At 39.1% G+C, this 18,474-nt stretch overlaps 1 long non-coding RNA gene across 1 annotated transcript in view; it reads right to left on the bottom strand.

The window, feature by feature from the left end:
* Nucleotides 1-681: 681 nt before the first annotated feature.
* The window catches only part of LOC139004878 (uncharacterized), a 108,309-nt gene continuing 90,516 nt past the window's right edge, over nt 682-18,474 (bottom strand). The window contains exons 3-4 of the long non-coding RNA XR_011470625.1: nt 5,645-5,792; nt 682-1,117 (exon numbers count right to left, since the gene is read on the bottom strand). This is a non-coding gene — a long non-coding RNA (uncharacterized lncRNA). The remainder of the gene's footprint in view (nt 1,118-5,644; nt 5,793-18,474) is intronic.

Raw genomic sequence — 18,474 nt, 5'->3', positions numbered from 1 at the left:
TCCTCATTTTGTGGCAATTCTATCCACTGCTCTTCCTCCTAAAACAGTCTTCCTTAGCTTCCCAGCATATTGTGCTGCCAATGGAACTGAAACATCTGGGGGTGGGGGAGAAAACACCTCCCTGTGGAGAGCTAAGCAAGTTGCAGTACATGCATTGCTAAAGAAGCCTTTGGTCAGCTCAAGTTCAGCTATAATAAAACTATGTAGGCTACATCTCCAAAGGAAGAGCAGCATTTTCTACAATGTTCCAAATGTTCTTAGTCAAAGTCCATTCCTCCTTGTAGATATCTACTTTCACCTGCTTAGTTGATTTAATTTAAATGTTGGATATTACAAAATAACAGAGAGCATACTTGAATGTCAGGGCCAGCCTGACAGGGTTGAGCCGGGCTGAGGCAGGGAGGTGGGAATTGAGAAAAGAAAGAAAGACAGGAAAGCGGGATCGGGAGGACCCCAGTTCTCTTGATGAACTGAAGCAACTTTATTAGCCACACAATACTATTTATACATAACACACTGAATAGGAGGTCTATCAAGAGGAATGTATTCTTTGTTCCTCTTAATCTCTAAGGGAAGGACACAGCAGAAGGACAAGTTCTCAGTACAGCATATCTCAGTAAACAGTTACAGACTTCTTAGTAAGCTATGAGAGGCTGTTCTCATTCTACAAATGTTGCTCTTATTCTACTGATAACTGCCATCCAAACAAGTCTGGGAAAACTGTGTGGGTAAGGATCCCAGCCTTGCTAGCCCCTACAGGTGCAAGGACCTTGCCAGCTTACATCTGGCCCCCAACAGATCCCTCTTCTTTGTTTTTTAGGCGAAGTTCAAGTTTCAGTGTCGACAGTTTTTTATGTGTATCTGTCAGCAGTAATATTTCAGTTCTGGATGGTGGACAAATGGTGGCAATGCAGGTCCGACCCTTTCTGGTTTGGTCCTGGGCAACCTGCAGCGACGCACAGCTGCTGACCGCTAGCGTGATAAGGCGTCGTCACCATCTTTATTTCTGGACTGCTTCTCTTCTTGTTGTCTCACGGGGACACTGCTATTCTGTGGCTGGAGCAGTCCTGATAATTCTCTTCTGTTGCAGGAATCCACATGGTCTTAGAGTTGTTTTCTGAAAATATACAAATGTATTCTCGACCAAAGATTAATAATTATTTTTGCTCAAATGAATTTCCTTTGGCTTATTTTGACACCACGTATGTTTTTCATGTGTGTCTTGCTGTTAGCATTACAAATGAAAAAATTTTTCTGGATGTAAATTAGTTACAGGATATTTTTCCTTATATGGTATTCTTCCACTATCTTTCCACTATCCTCCCCCCCTTTTTTTAAAATTTAATTATTAGGAGGCTTTTGGAAATTATATAATGAAGTCTAGATAACTTTAAATTTTAATTTTTTGTACAAAAATATGACTGCTTTAGGTTTATTGTATGTTAAGCAATTTTACTATGAAATGATAATTATAGTTAATACTTCTTGAGCTAGTTTTAATTAATCTGAAAACTTGACTATTATTTTACTGTCAAATTTAATACTTTAATAACAATCTTAGTTTATACTGTAAATATTAATGGAAAGGATTATTTTGCATCCTTGAGAAGGCCCTGAGCATTCCTGGTGTTAAACTGGATTTAGATATAGGGTAGTTGCTGTTAGCCAAGTCTCTGTTTTTTGGGTACCGATTTCGGCTGGATCAAGTCTCTTTCTGTTATCTAGGTCCCGATTTGAGCTGGGCATGGGAAGCGCAGCAGCCATGGGGGCAGGAGACCTTCCTCAGAAGGGGCGAGTGTTCAAGCCCCTGCATAGTTGGGGGGGTGAGGATCTCTGCCCCACCTCTGTTGACTCCCAAGTTCTCCCCTGAGGCCCCCTGCGACTGTGCCTGTCTTAGGTTGCCCCTCCCTGAGGGGTCTTACCCGTCATTGACTAACCATCCATCCCCCAGGGCCAATCAGGGTGATGTGAGGTTTAGTTTTGTCTCCTTGGTAGCGTATGCCCCTGTGGCCTCCATGCCCAGTAACTGCCTTGGGATCCCCTCGCCTGCTGGCGGGGTCCTGGCATTGATCATGGGGAACCCAGGTTTGTTCTCCAGAGAGGGCCCAGCTTACGCTATTGGGCAAGAGACAGATCTATGGTACCAGCCACCATTAGGCTTCAACCTCAGTATGAACAGAGAGCTTAGGTAACAGCTCTGGGTAATTGGAAGAGGGACCCCCTTGGCAAAAAGGTCAAGAGAGGTCAATATAGAATGCTTAAGTGCCTTCCCAGGGGGCCTTCCACACAGTGGAAGGGATAAAATCCATGTTCTTATTAAATTGCTGCCAAACAATTAGTTTGTAAGCTTGTTTGGAATAAATGTATAATATGCTGTTGTAAAATATTAAAAATTATTAATGAGCTTTTGTTATTTTAAAATATATCTTAAAATTCTACTGTTGTATTTTAAGAAATATTAAATAAGATAACTTGTTTTGCCCTTTCTTAGAGGCAAAAACTTAAAATATATATTTATTAACTTTTATTTGATAAAGCTTTCTATGTGATTTCAAGTATATTAAATTGCCTTTATTAAAAAATCCTTTAAGAAGAGAGAATAAACTTTTGAAAACATTTCAGGGCCCATGAAATGTCCTAAAGTCATTCCTTGATTATAGTTTTAAAATCTAACTTAAAAGAGTATTAAATATATATGTGTGTATATATAATTTAATGATTATATAACTTTTATAATTATTAAGAGATATCAATTAAATTAAAACTGATCTTTGTATTTAAAAATGTCGGTTGGGATAATAGAATTTATCCTCTTTTTTCAATTAGATAAATGTTGAAATTTTACTATAATTATATGATTTCTCCCAATTTATTTAACCAGAACTTTAAACTCTTAGCTGGCAAGTTAAACATTCAGCATTTCTCAATCAGTAACATTTTTAAGAATAAACTTTAAAAATATAAGACATAATCAGTAGATTTAATTCTATCCTCTAGATTTTTCATGAAGGAAATTTAGATTAATATTTTAGTATTTAGTTATTTCAGAATATCTAATTTAAGTTAGTAAACTCTCAAAGCCTTGGGCTGCCATTGACTGGAAACAGGTAACCATTAAAATGCAAATTAGTTACATTCTTTCTACTAAGGATGGGAAACTGAGAAGCAAACCTCTCTTTAAAAGTTGTCACTGGCAGGAAATTTTTGGCCTACCTGCTCTGTTGGGGGAAGGGAGGCTAGCCCTTCCTCTATTAGAAATTGCTTTGGGAAGCCAGCCTTAATTAAAGGGTGTAGCTGTCTTTTATCTGGGCTATTTAGATTTTTATAATTAATATATTTCAATAATTCTTGAGATTTAAATCTAATTTATTATTTTAAGGCATATTCTTTAGCAAATTCTTGTAACAGAGATAATTTTACTGAATTTCCTTTTCAGCCTTGAAGTTAACCTTTTAACACCCTTTATTAGTATTTAAAAACTGTTCTTTATTATGGAAATGCCAATCCTGCTGCTAGAATCTAGCCAGCATCTTTTTTCCTTTGGGTCAAATTTTGCTATTTTTGTTAGGAAATAATCAGTCTTGGGTTTTATTTTGTATATTTGCAAAGAGATTTCAGCTTAAAACTCTATCTAAATGTCCAAAATCGGACAATGGGCGCCTTAGTTCCAAGCTAGTTTTCTCTTTACACATGTACAGAAATCCCAGACATATTTTTAAATTTCAGATCCGGTGGCATTTGCTGTAGCTGTATCAGAAATGCAAGGAAATCATCATTTCTTCTCTATGTGGAAGGTTTTAAATCTAATGATATTTTGTTTATTTTAATAAGCAATGGCAGCACCCAGGGCAGAGAGAATGTCTCATCTCTATGGATCCAAGGTCCAGCCCGGTACTTCCGGGGGTTGCTTGGAATAGCTCTTGTATCTATTTTGTGTTCTGTGGCAGGCTGGATACTGTGCAGCCTGCTGGCCTTGAGATGGCATAGGGACAGGAGGGTAAACAGACAATGCCCCTGTTATTTGCCGTGGCTGGGCTGGCCCCTTTTGGTAGTTTCCCGACTGGTGTTGAGGCAAAGAATTTCCCTGGACATCTGTCTTAGATTTACACTCATTTGCCCAATGTTTTCCTTTTTTACATTTAGGGCATAGTCCAGGTTGTTTGGGACCCCTGCCATTTCCTTTATTAATCCCTTTATTAGAAGGACACTGTTTTGCCATGTGTCCTGTTCCTCCACAAGTGTAACACTTGTATGTTGGACTTTTCCCTGTGCTAAATTGTTGCTGAAGAATTCCTTCAATGGTGGTTCCCTTTAATGCAGCTGCAATGGCAACTCCTTGTATATATGAGGGACCAATATCTGCACAAATGCGGATATAATCTGAGAGAGTCCCCTGTCTTTGATAGGGCCGCAGTGCAGCTTGGCAGGCAGTGTTGGCGTTTTCATATGCCAACTGTTTAACTATTAACATGCCAGCCTCTCCATCCACCACTACTCGGCCAACAGCCTGTAATAGCAGAGAGACAAAATCCTGATACTTTTCATCTGGCCCTTGAATAATTTTTGAGAGCTCCCCTGTTTTCTGACCAGAGGTGGGCAGCTTTTTCCAGGCTCTAATCCCAGCTCCATTAATCTGTCCATAAGCTCCCTGGGGGTATTGAATTTGATTATGGGTATCAGCATAGACTCCTTCACCTACCAGCATTTCATAAGAAATATTAATCTGGGCAGCTCGATTACGAGAAGCTTGCTCCTTAGCCTTTTCATCATATTCTGATTTCCACAAGAGATAATCCCCTCCTGATAAACAAGCCTTGGCAATAGCTTTCCAATCATTAGGTGGGAGAGCCTCTGAGGCCATAGTTTCCAAGATGGTTAAAGTATAAGGGGAAGTGGGCCCATACTGAGCACAGGCTGTTTTTAACTCCTTCAAGGTTTTAAAAGGAAGCGGGTCATAAGCACGCTCACGCTGTCCCGTGTGAGGGTTCACCTGTTCCATAACAGGGAAGGCGTGAATGCCCAATTCCTCACCACACTTTCGTGCCTCCTGCAAAGCCATCTGGAGAAGGGAAAGTGGAACTGGTGCTGCACAAGGCAGCGGAGAGTGGCGGGAACGGCCCCCGCAGCTTCTCTTTTTCTTGCCAAGAAGCTTTAATTTTTCTAAAAAGCATTCCAACACATCCTCTATATCACTGCCCTCTTCAGTTCCAGCAGAAAAACATTTTTCCTCCTCTTTTGCCTGAACAATACCTGTATTATCATTATGACAAAGAGCAGCAGCTTCCTCAAAATCCCCCTCATCTTGAGGAGTTAAATTGTCTTTAAAAGTTACATTATTTCTTTTTAATATACTGTCTTTTTTAGACCCCTGTTTTGTGCTATCACACTGCTTCTCCTTTTTTTCTGGCTTAAGAGACGGTTGATTATGGTCATGCCTGGGATCTAAATAATCCCTTATTAAATTCGATAAGGAAATGCAGACCTCCTGAATGAATTTTTAAAAATTTTCTACTTGCTTGTCATTAACCTTAGTTCCTCTACTATTGAGCATAAACTTTAACATTTGCCCATAAAGAGCATTTTCTCTAGATTCTAATTGCCCCATGCTTTACTCCCGATTATCAAAAAATTGCTCCTCCCTTACCTTAACGAGTGCACTCTTTATCCGGAGGAGTTCCTCACCATCGTCTCTCCAAGCCCGACGGAGTTTCTCACCGTCTTTTTCCCAGTTCCTCAGTCCCTTAGCTCGGGCGCCAGATCTGTCAGGGCCAGCCTGACAGGGTTGAGCTGGGCTGAGGCAGGGAGGTGGAAATTGAGAAAAGAAAGAAAGACAGGAAAGCGGGATCGGGAGGACCCCAGTTCTCTTGATGAACTGAAGCAACTTTATTAGCCACACAATACTATTTATACATAACACACTGAATAGGAGGTCTATCAAGAGGAATGTATTCTTTGTTCCTCTTAATCTCTAAGGGAAGGACACAGCAGAAGGACAAGTTCTCAGTACAGCATATCTCAGTAAACAGTTACAGACTTCTTAGTAAGCTATGAGAGGCTGTTCTCATTCTACAAATGTTGCTCTTATTCTACTGATAACTGCCATCCAAACAAGTCTGGGAAAACTGTGTGGGTAAGGATCCCAGCCTTGCTAGCCCCTACAGGTGCAAGGACCTTGCCAGCTTACATCTGGCCCCCAACACTTGAATCCTTCCTGCACCAATTGCATTACATGTTAAATATGTCTAGTATCAATTAATACAATGCTAAATACTGAGCAGGTTACAAACTAAATCTGACTTCTGTATCCCAAACTGTATAGTGAAGACTATATATTGTTTCCTTCCTAAATTAATGCTAGCATAATCTAGCCAGTTATTTTCAAGTACAGGGGGCAAAGTAATAGCAGTTCTCTTTATGGGTGTGTGATGTAAACTATTGACAAAATTACCCTGTAATTACTATGTGGAGACGAGGTAATTACATAGGAGTTATCCTATAATTATTGGATTTTGTATCTGATTTATAAACTGTAATATGGGTTACATGGTAATGAATTAATACTAGGTCTTTCTGGTGTAATTTAGTTATTATTCATTAGTTTGTTAGTAAATCTTGCATTCACATAGACCAGTGTGTTTTAACAATAGCAATCAGTATGTAAACCTCTAAGATTTGAGAATCTGACTTATGCATTAAATAACTCAAAAAAAAAACTAGTATACAGCTATATATAGTTTGACAAAATTAACGAAAGAAGTGTTCCAACATGATCCTCATCCAAATTACAATGTTTAAAAAATACACATCCACACCAACCCACACATATATATATTTATAGTTTAGATATATTTATTTCTGTAAACTACCACCAGTTCCACATCTGTTCCTACCAGGCTGGTGAATGTGAAATTTTGCTTACTACAAAGCCAGTGAGTATAAAGTCTTATCAATCACCACTCAAAATATTTTCATACCGTTGTCTTCAACCTTGACCATGCATTGCAATCACCAGGGGAGCTTTAAAATACTGATATTTGGACTCACCCGCAGAGAGTCTGATTTAATTGGTCTGGATAGAGCGGGGACATTAGGAGTTTTTAGAGCTCCCTAGGTGACTGCAGTGTATAATCCAGATGATTTTTATTTGCAGCCCATGTTGAGCACCATTGGCTTTAAAATATCACTGGAGATAAGACCTAAAGGTTACTGAATAGTTTCAATTTCCAGAGGTCTGAGCTAATTTTTGTTCTATAGCTTGAGTATTTGGAAAATAGTCAAAGAATTTTAATAATAACCCTATTGGTAATAAAGTTTATATGGCTTGCCTACCGTGCCTAATGTATTCTATAACATATGTTAATTTAATTATTCACTCAAAATGTTAGCAAAGCATACATGTACATACTTGAAAAAGCTGGATAGTGCCATGGGGCTTATAAAGGAAATCAATAGTTCCTTGTCTTACTTAGCCACACTTCAATATCATAATCCCTAGAGACAATATAAACTCCTTTAGCTGTACCTAAATAATATGCTTATACTGCTATATCTTGATTTCACAATTTGATACCTTATCATTTGATGTCCTTTTCACCCACCACATACCCACCGCAATCACACACACACACACACACACACACACACACACAACCATACACACACACACAACCATACACACACACACACACACACACACACAACATACTCTCTACAACCTTCCAAAACACTTAAACCACAATGTTGGTTAATTCAATAGTTAATGCTTATATACTTGTTTATGATGGTAAATATCCTTGACAACTGAAAGTTATACTACAATACTATTTGCAATTTTCTCATGGAGAGGCATATTTGTTCAATATTCCATGTGCCTATCAGTAATTCCTCCAAAATATCCGACAAAACTCTGAAACATTTTTAATAATAAAAAGATTATTATGGCCGAGTATTATGTACCAGAAACTATTTTAAGTACTCTACGTGTATTAATTTAATACTCATCTATGTGGTAGTACGACTATTTTCATTCTGCAAAATAGAAGACAGTTAAATAATCTGCTGCGTGGTTAGTAAGTGATGAAACTGAGTTGAAACCCAGGTATTCTGGCTTCTTAGGGCTGAGTTCTTAATCCTCAAATGATGCAGCCAAATGAACAGTAAACCATCAAGCCTTGTTTACCCCTGCCTAGCATTGCTCCAATATAGAGGAGTTGCTTATCACAATTCTGCAGTTATGTGCCTGGGACTTCCTTTCACCCACATCAGGCAATGCCTCACACCTCTCTCCCACTGGTCTCTTGTTTCCTAGACCTTATTTCCTACTCTTTCTCATTCTGGGCCCTCATTTAGTAGAACATATTCTCTAGTAAATTCCTAATAAAAGGAAAAGAGAAGTAAAAATGTTGACTTGGTATATGTTAACTTCCTTTCCCTGCTGATTTTGAAGACCACTGTCTTATATATAAATATACATAAATAGCACTTTGATCATTCAAATTACTTCAAAGTATAAAATACTACTTATCTTCAGTGAATTAGAAATCTTTATCCATGAACAATCCTGTGCATCAGGTATTGATAGACATTGAGGTTTTATTCATTATCTTTGACAGGAGTTCTCAAAAATTATGTGCATAAGTCTTCTAGGAGCTTGTACAAAAAACACGTTCCTTGCTTCCACCCCAGACCTACAAAACCAGAATTTTCCCAGAGGGTACCAGGAATCTATTTTCACAAGTAACTTTAACAAGGCAACTGGTCTCCAGTGGAGAAGGCATGAAAAATGGTGGGTAGCATGTGTCCTCGGGTACTACGAAGACACCAGTAGAAGATTTAGATTCATTGATCTTCAGACTTGTATTCTGAATTTACAAACTTTTTTTGCTATCTGCTTATTTATTTCCTAGGAAAATTCTAGCACTGCCTTGGGAAAGCAAGTGCAAACACATTACATTGCCCTGGAGTGTCATTTACCCTCTGCGGAAGCACTGGTCTCCAGACCACACTTTAAGAAATACCCCTTTAAAATCAAACTACAGTACAGTCGTTTAACCCGGTCTCATTGAAAACTTGCTGTGAACAATCTCACCATTGACAATGGCATACTGATTTCTTAATTTTTGCAGAGAATATGTTGTGCGTGGTGGAGGTGGAGGGTGTAAAGTGACAAGAAGGGGGAAGAGGTAAGATTGCAATATAAAAATTATTTATGAGCACAAATAAGAGTCCTTAAGCTAATTGTTTAGAAATCAGGCCATTGAACGTTCTCCTCATACTCCTTTGCTGCAATGCCAGGTATCATTACACCCCAAGGAACATTGGGCACAGCATGCCCAGCAGCCACACCTGCTTCCTTTCCATTTGTTTTCATCACTTTCTGGGGTGAAAGCTGTCTAACCTGTGACTCTGGATGGGGCGTGCAGCAAATAGCATTTTGCTCCACATCAAGTAACTTCTTCCTAAGAAATCACCACTGTTATAACAGCAAGACAATTAGGGAAGCAGTGAGAAGGATTTGACTGATGCTGCTTCCAATTGTTGCCATCAAACAAGAGATGTTAGTTTCTATGCCAGAACAGTCCAGAAGTTTAGATCCCAACTAGGTGGTGTCTTAATATGTATGATGTATCTGTGTGTGTGTGTGTGTGTGTTTGTACATTTAAATTGCTATTACAAATCAGAAATAATTGGGTGTATATTTATGTATAGTGTCTTCACTACATTGCAGATCTGTGGGAAGTGGTTATTGCCAGAGGATTCATTTTGTTTCATTGCAAGTGGGTATTACATGCATACACGGAAGGAAACTTTTCAGAAAAGGAGCTGGCTAACCCATAGACAAACTACTACAAAGTCCCAATGACTCGGAGACCTTTTTAGCTACTAAAAACGTGTTTTGAAAAACACACATTACATATACATGCACACACACACACACACACACACACCTGTTAGAATGTTTTGAATAAAGCTGAGCATTGCTTTATAAACATAATTCTAATTGTGAATATTCTTTAATATATTTTCTTTTCCTAGTCATTAAAAAATCTATTGTTTATCTATTCTCTGTAGTTAAAAAACAACAACAGGGTATCATAGGACAGTGTATATGTAGGCAATTTAGTGACAAAATGAGATTATTTGCATTTACAACATCCCTTTTTTTCTTTGCGGCTCCAGCATTCAATATTTAATTTGCAAACAATTTCAAACAATATAAAGACTAAATAAAAAAATCCTAGGGATGAATCCCCTGGAATACCAATGTTTTCATTAATCTAACTTTTAATTATGAGCCAATGCTTAGATGCCACATGTAGACTGTTTTACTCATTAGGTCTTGAACTCAGATGTTAACATGTTTCTACCACCTGTGCTATTTAGTACATCACCACCCCCCAAGAACCATTTCTATTTAACTAGCTTCCTCTAATTATTTCCCTGATATCTGTACCCCTCCTCCTCTCTGAATGTGTATGCAGACACACATGCATTCATGCTTATTCACACACGCTGATATGTCTTTTCTACTTTCCCAATTAATTACACACATTCTTCCACCCAAACTTTATGATCTTGTGCCACCTTTAATTATACAATACTACAGGCCCAGTGTATAGATTTGTGCACTGGGGCAGTCCCTCGGCCTGGCCTGCACCCTCTCACAATCAGGGACCCCTCAGGGAATGTCAGAGAGCAGGTTTCGGCCGGATCCCCACAGGCCAGGCCAAGGGACCCCACTGGTGCACAATTGGGCTGGGGAGAGACTACAGGAGGGCTCCAGGTCATGTCTGGCCTGTCTTGCCCAGTCCTGAGCTAACCTACCTGTCTGAGCGTCTGCCCCCTGGTGGTCAGTCCACATCATGACCACCAAAAGGTCGAACGGACTGTCAGACACTTAGCATATTAGGCTTGTATTATATAGGATATGCATATGCAGTGCTGAGCGATAAGACAGATTTTGGGTATGTCTTATGGAAAGCAGTCCCATTTCTATATTGTCACTTTTTATATTTTTTCCAGATTTATTAAGATATAATTAACATTTCCAAAACGGGTTTGGCTCAGTGGATAGAGAGTCGGCCTGCGGACTGAAAGGTCCCAGGTTTGATTCTGGTCAAGGGCATGTACCTGAGTTGCGGGCACATCCCCAGTAGGAGATGTGCAGGAGGCAGCTGATCAATGTTTCTCTCTCATCGATGTTTCTAACTCTCTATCTCTCTCCCTTCCTCTCTGTAAAAAATCAATAAAATATATTTTTTAAAAGATATAATTGAAATAACATTGTGTAAGTTTAAGGTACAATGTGATGACTATATATATATATATATATATATATATATATATATTACACAATGAGGTTACTTAATACCTTCATCACCTCACATAATTTTCCTTGTGTGTGTGTGGCAAATACATTTAAGATCTACTCTTGCCCAGTTGGTGTGGCTCAGTGGCTGAGAGTTGCCCTATGAACCAGGAGGTCACGGTTCAATCCTCGGTCAGGGAACATGCCCAGGGTGTGGGCTCAATCCCCAGTAGGGGGTATGCAAGAAGTAGCCAATCAATGATTCTCTCTCATCATTGATGTTTCTATTTCTCTCTCCCTCTTCCTTCCTCTCTGAAATCAATAAAAAATATTTTTAAATATCTACTCTTTCAGCAACTTTCAAGTACATAATACAAGTACTGTTAACTACAACACCATGCTGTACATATGATTCCCAGAACTTACAACTGAAAGCATGTACTCTTCGACCAACATTTCCTTATTTCCCTGAACCCCAGCCACCAGCAATCATCATCTCCTCTTCCCTAAGGAGTCATATTTTAATGTATGTGTACAGGGATATTTAAAGGTTCAGACATAGAAATTTGTTGTAAAGTATCATAAACACAATTACCCTCAAACATATGCAAGAAAATAAATGTAATATGAAAACTGTAAGATCCTGGCCTGTGTTAGTTATTTATTGTTGTGCAACAAAGCACCCCAAAGTTTACTACTTTTTAAAAAAAAAAGTGACATTATTTTTCAAGATCCTGGTGGATCTTCTAATGCTTTCTCCAGGGGCTACTCAGGTAGCCAGCAGGACAGCCAGTGACCGGGCTCAGCTGATTCAGCTGGGACAGTTCAGTCTCTCTCCATGGCCTTTCATTCTGGGCTTTGAGATGGCAACAGCTCAGGCAACATTTCAAAAGGCAAGTTCCCATATGCAAGTGCTGGACAAGGCCTTTCTTGGGCCATAGTTGTGATGTCTTATTGGCCAAAAACAAGCCAGTGCCCAAGTTCAGAATCATGTGGGGGAGTAATACATAGTATTCCTGGAATATTGGAAAGTGTGATTCATTGGAAATCATTACTCTATCTTTGGGTAGCTATATGATGTGGCCCAAAGATACTAGATATTGTCCCTTCATATAAAGATTAAGATGTCTGAATACCAGCAATCAGAAACCTTTTTTTTAAATCCTCACCTGAGGATATTTTTCCATTGATTTTCAAAGAGAGTGAAAGAGAGAAGGAAAGACAGAGAGAAACATCAATGTGAGAGAAACACATCTATTGGTTGCCTCCCACATGAGCCCCAACCAGGGCCTGGGCTGAGAAGGAGCCTTGACCAGAATGGAACCCAGGACCCTTCGGTCCACCAGCCAATGCTCTATGCTCTGAGTGAAACCAGCTAGGGCCAGAAACCTTTCTATTATGTGTTCTGTAGGGCATACTTTACCTTGAAGACAAGCTTAACAAATGAACTACAATCCTGGGTTATTAAAAGCAATTGATAGCTTCCTTAACACAGGGAACACATACTTCCTGCCATGAACAAAAATGAGAAAAAGAATCAACAAGAGAAATGTGAAGAAGATACTTCAGGGTAGATTCATGTTCCTTGCTGCCGGGAGCCGGTCCATCCTTGCTGCTTGACACAGTCGCTGCAGAGAAGAAACATCTGCACAGCATGTTTCAAGGGACCTGGCGTATATGGCATACTGTTCTTAATATGTTTGCTTCCCTTCTTGGCGCTATGTGTTTTGGCCAAGGTCACCTCTCTGAGAAAGGTTGTTTCCCCAGGTGGGGATTTTCCCCTGAAGTTAGGGAGCGAGTGAAACCCCTTAACTAAGTGCCAGGCGGGTAGTTAATCACTTTAACTACGAACAATCACGCTTAAGCTACATAATCTTTACTCCCTGGAATGGAGATAAGAAACGCCCTAACCTTTGGAATAGAAATTGATAGGATTAAAATCTACTGGTATAAATACAGATGTAACAAGACAGCAGAAGACAGAATCTAGGGAGAGAACATGGCAAAAGATCCTGGACAGAACCTGGCTATAGAACTTGGCTGGAGAACCTGGATAGAACCTGGCTAGAGAACCTGGCGACCGAACCTAGGCAGAACATGGCAGGAGAATCTGGAGAACCTGGCTGGAGAACCTAGCGACAGAATCTGGCTACAGAACTTCGCTGGAGATCCTAGCCAGAACTTCACTGGAGATCCTGGCTAGGCTGCTGATCAACTGAACGCTGTCTCTGTGTTATTCCTTCATCGCCGACTCTGTCCACACCTTTGGGGACCCCTGGACCCACTGGGGCTGGACCCCAACACCTTGCCAGCCAACATTTCCTGTTTGCATGTTCTCCCTGTGACCCTGAACTAACTACTGTGACTCTGCTTAGATTGGTGTGAGATTTGCAGGTGTCCTGCTCCAATCTTCTCTCTGTCCAGTGTCCTTATCCTAAAGTTATTACTGAGAAAAAGAACCTCTGAGGATAAGGAAAACAGGTTAATGAGGCTCCTGCTTTCTAGGAAAGAGGAAACTAGGAAATCCTGAGAAAATCAAGCAGTCGATGGGGGGTAGGTGGAGGCAGGGAGAGAGCTCCAGGAGAAGCAGGTAGGCTTCTTATTGGATGGCTCTCTGCCTGAGTTTTTCCTCAAAAGATGCACATGAATTGCTTTGTGCCTCTCTCCCTTCTTGGTTGTTCCCTAAGGACCAAGAGAAGTTCTATTGCCTATTAAGTTACTTGAATTTCACCCAAAGGATTAGACTTCATAAACTGAACCAAACACCTTCATATTGAAACAGATTACTTGTAAAAATTTTAATACTAACCCCAGGAGGAGAGGTTTTCCATGGCTAAATTTTTGAGGTTACCTCATTAACCCTGCCATGACCTTCCTTGCAATCTCATCTGATACAGAGCTGTAGCTCTGTGGCTGTTCTGTACAACCAAGATCTTTCAACACAACACAAGATGTGACTCCAAGAACTGTTATGAATGTATTTCATATGAAAGTCATTTCCTGGAAACAGCCTGCAGAAAGGAAACTCTCCTTCTTGCCAAATCTCAGATCCCAAACACAAGCAGCTAGAGCCAGGAAATTGGGCTCAAATCCTATTTTAATGGACTGGACCATCTAATTCTATAATCAGATATTACTCACTATTACTTAAGTGTTAAATAAAGTTAGAGTCCCTTAGTGGCATAAACATCTGCTGTGGTATAAGACTAAATCTCTGTATTAATAGAAAACCAGAATTGGATGGAAAATACTTAGGTGGTCTGGATCACCAAGGATAATTTTGTTGGACTGTGAGGCTTGACATTAAAGGAGCTACAGTGAATCAAGCCAAATATTTTAGCCCTGCAAAACCAATGCATAGTTTATGGAGCCAACTCCAGAGAAAGCCCTGAATTAAAATCTAATCTACATGTAAGCCTCATGATATTTAGATCTTAGGGTCCATGCTGTCAGTGCATGCCTGACTTAGCCATGCCACAATATTGGTGGGAAAGATCTGAAATCTATTGTTGCAATATCATCTAAGCCCAGGAACAGTTGGCACTAGCCCATGCCATACATCTCCATTCTTACTTTCTACTCCCTTGTAAACCCAACCTTGTCATTTCCCCTCCCTAAATGTAACAGTGGTTTACATCACAAAATTCACCGATTTGGTTTTCATCCTATTTGACTTCTCCATTAACTACTTTGTGGGGGAGAGGGTTGTAATCTGTTTTTTTCTTTCTTTTCAATAATTTTCTTTTCAAATCTACACAGTTACTCTCAGATATTGTCATATCTTTTTGTGACTCCATTATTTTAAAGTTATTTAAACATTTATGCATAGTGTGATAAACAGAATAATGCACACTTCTGCCATGAGTCCTCATTCTAATCCCCCCAAGACTATGACTACACTATCTTACATGGCAAAAAGGACTTTCTAGATGTGATTAAGGATCTTGAGATGGAGAGATTATCCGGGATTACTTGGGTGGGTCTATAAAATCACAATGATCTTTTTAAGAGACAATCCAGAGGAAAGGTCAGATAAAGGGACCATAAATTGCAGTGATGCACTTTAAAGATAAAGGAAGAGCCTAAGAGCCAAGGAACATAGGCAGCCTGTAGAAGCTGGAAAAGGCAAAGTAACACACCATCGTCTGAAGCCTCCAAAAGGAACACATTCCGGCCAACACTTTTGATTTTAGATTTTTGAAGTCAGGAACTATTGGAAAATAAATTTGTGTGTTTTTAACAAAGTTTGTGGTTATATGTTACAGCAGCAATGGAAAACTAATACACACAATTACCTTATATCCATAGTTAATAGTTTCATCATCTGAAATCTGAAACCGTTGAGAAACTAAATCCATTGTTTCTCTCCCTGGGGATGATTTGTGAGCTCATATTGGTTGATTTGAAACTGGAAAACCTGAAAGTCCACATCGAGAATACATTCCTCCAGAGATTATTTGGTTTTGCTTCTCTCTGAAGCCAGAGGTGCTACCCATCTGGGATGGCTCCGGTTCATTTCCAATCTCACAGGTTAAGTCTGGGAGTCTTGAGTTCAACTCCCTGGTTTTGTCACCTGCCCAAAGCACTTTTTTTATAGTAGTACAGGTTGACTTACCTGTCCACAGAGGACAGTTCTACAGGTTTTGCAAAAAGCCCTTCATAAAATCTCTTCAAATGTGCTCATTGCGCACCATTTTAGATCCTGCTGATATTATATCCTCCTTTTTTTCCCTTGCCCATTGGAGATCTTTCTACTTCATGAGAGCCCAACTATGCAATAAAATCTTTTTAAATTAAAACTCCCCTTTTTATTAATTTGAAGAGACTTCCTCCCCAGAATATCTAATATGTAAAACTTACAGAAGCTTAAGTTTCTACTCCTGGTCATTTTTACTCTGCATACTTTTTAGATTTATTCTCCCATGTCTGAACAATACATTTTGGAGTTTCTCCAGGATTTGTCATAGAGGCTCTTTTTTTTTCTTAATATTCTCTTTTCCTAAATTGTCTCATCCACACAGTTATAGTGGACTTCCCTCTTACATGAAGATTAGTATATATCAGCCTGTCAGACAAAAAAAAAGACAAATAGTCAAAATTACCCAAGAAAATCTCTTCAAATTTCCATATTTGAGATGCCATCTCTTAATAAATTCAGTAATTTTTTTCATCCAGGACTTGAAAGATTGATGATTTTTTTAGTTTATCTCTAGGAGTTGTCTTATATTTAGGTGTTATATTGTGTGTAAACTATGTGTAGTATTTTTAAGTATTAGAATCACATTCAACTCGGTGAAAAACTCACTCTGGGCTTTGATACATATCTCCCAAATCTCACTCAATACAGGGCATGTAGTTATTGAATGGAATGGCAGCAAGAAAATTCCACACTATTAGAACCACTGCACTCCTGTTTTATTTTTGTTTCTTTAGCTTCTGACTTAATGGGTTTATTTACACAAACAAAAGTGTGATCATTTCAACTGGACTGTACATATGGAAATGCCTCCTAAAGTTATATCTCTAGCTCAGATTTCCAAGTGATGCTCTAGAACCCTACTTCTTAATGTATCCAAAATCAAACTCATGATCTGCCCATTTGTACTTCTCTTCATCTCTACCATTCCAAGTTATCATCATGTATTCCCTAGAACAGTACACTAGCTACCTAACTGCTCTACCTGCACTCATTCTTGCCCCCTACAATTATCTGCACTGAAGATGGGGTACTAATTTTAAAATACAAATATGATCATGTGCCACACACATATGTATTGTCATGGTCTTCAAAACCTTGCATACTTTGATCCCTATTGGGCTTTCTAGCTGCTTTACACCCCATGATTCCATTCCAACTCTTTGCTCCCATCACATTAAGTTTCTTTAAGTCCCTCCCTCTCGCTGACCATTTTTTCCTTCTACTATTGATATCCTCTTTTCTCTGCCTCGGATGCTTCTATTGTCCATTTGCTTATTTACCATCTTACTCTTTCTTCAATTTACAGCCCATCATCATTCCCTCCATGTATTCCTAACTTGGACATGTCTCCTCATAATCAGCTTCCATACAATGCTTTTACAGCATGTAAGTGTTAGTCAGGAATTACTCATAGAGACACAGTCACTGTGAGTGTTATTGGATAATAGAATTTAGAATAAGAATTTGATTTTACAAAAATTGTAGGAGGAGCAGGGGAAGTGAAGACCTGTAAGTGGGGAATTGGAGGATCAGAATAGAGTCCTTAACAAGTTCCCCAAAAGTGCAAACATAAGGGAGAAAATCAGAGCTTCCCAGGTAACCCAAGAAATTGAGTAAGTTAACCTGCCAAAGTGAGACTACAGGAGGAGCTTGTGGGGAGGTCTATGGCTGTTGCTCCCCTGTAGCTTCTACCTCTGTGGGCCCACAACCCACAGAGAAAGGGATTCTAGGCAAAGTAATTTCCAGCTTAACCAAGTTAACAATAGAACAGTTCAGTACAACTTACAACAGACTGAAATTTACATTCTATTTGGAAGATTGCGTATGTTTAATGTCTCTCTCTCTTCCACTGGATAAAAAGACAAGGATTATTTATTCATTATTTCAACAATTATTTATTGAATACCTACTGTGAGCCAAGCATTTTTCTAGGTACTGAGTATGCAGCAACAAAGAAAACATAAATTTTTCCACTCTCACTTTAGTAGGTGGAATTGGGAAATAAACAAAATAATTTAATATGTATATCATATATACATATATAATATTTTTAAATATATTTTTATTAATTTCAGAGAGGAAGGGAGATGGACAGAGAGATACAAACATCAATAATGAGAGAGACTCATTGACCGACTGCCTCCTGCACACCCCACACTGGGGATTGAGCCAGCAACCCGGGCATATGCCCTGACCAGGAATCAAACCATGACCTTCTGGTTCATAGGTTGCTGCTCAACCACTGAGCCATACTGGCTGGGCCATATGTAATATGTTTAATGTGATAAAGAACAAGAAGAATAAAGCAGCAATAGAGAATTAGTAATATTGGTGTGGAAGTTGAAAGTTGGGCCACCCAGACTCATTTAATTACCCCAAATATCTCCTAATTGTGCAATATTTAAGCCTCATTTTCTGCCGATCCAGGAGATTCTGCAAGCTAATATATTGATTAAATCACATTGTG

The sequence above is a fragment of the Myotis yumanensis genome, unplaced genomic scaffold (assembly GCF_028538775.1).
Source record: "Myotis yumanensis isolate MYYU_CA2020_CCGP unplaced genomic scaffold, mMyoYum1.0.hap1 SCAF_3, whole genome shotgun sequence".
NCBI classification, from domain to species: Eukaryota; Metazoa; Chordata; class Mammalia; order Chiroptera; family Vespertilionidae; genus Myotis; species Myotis yumanensis.
This window is presented reverse-complemented; position numbering and strand designations above follow the sequence as displayed.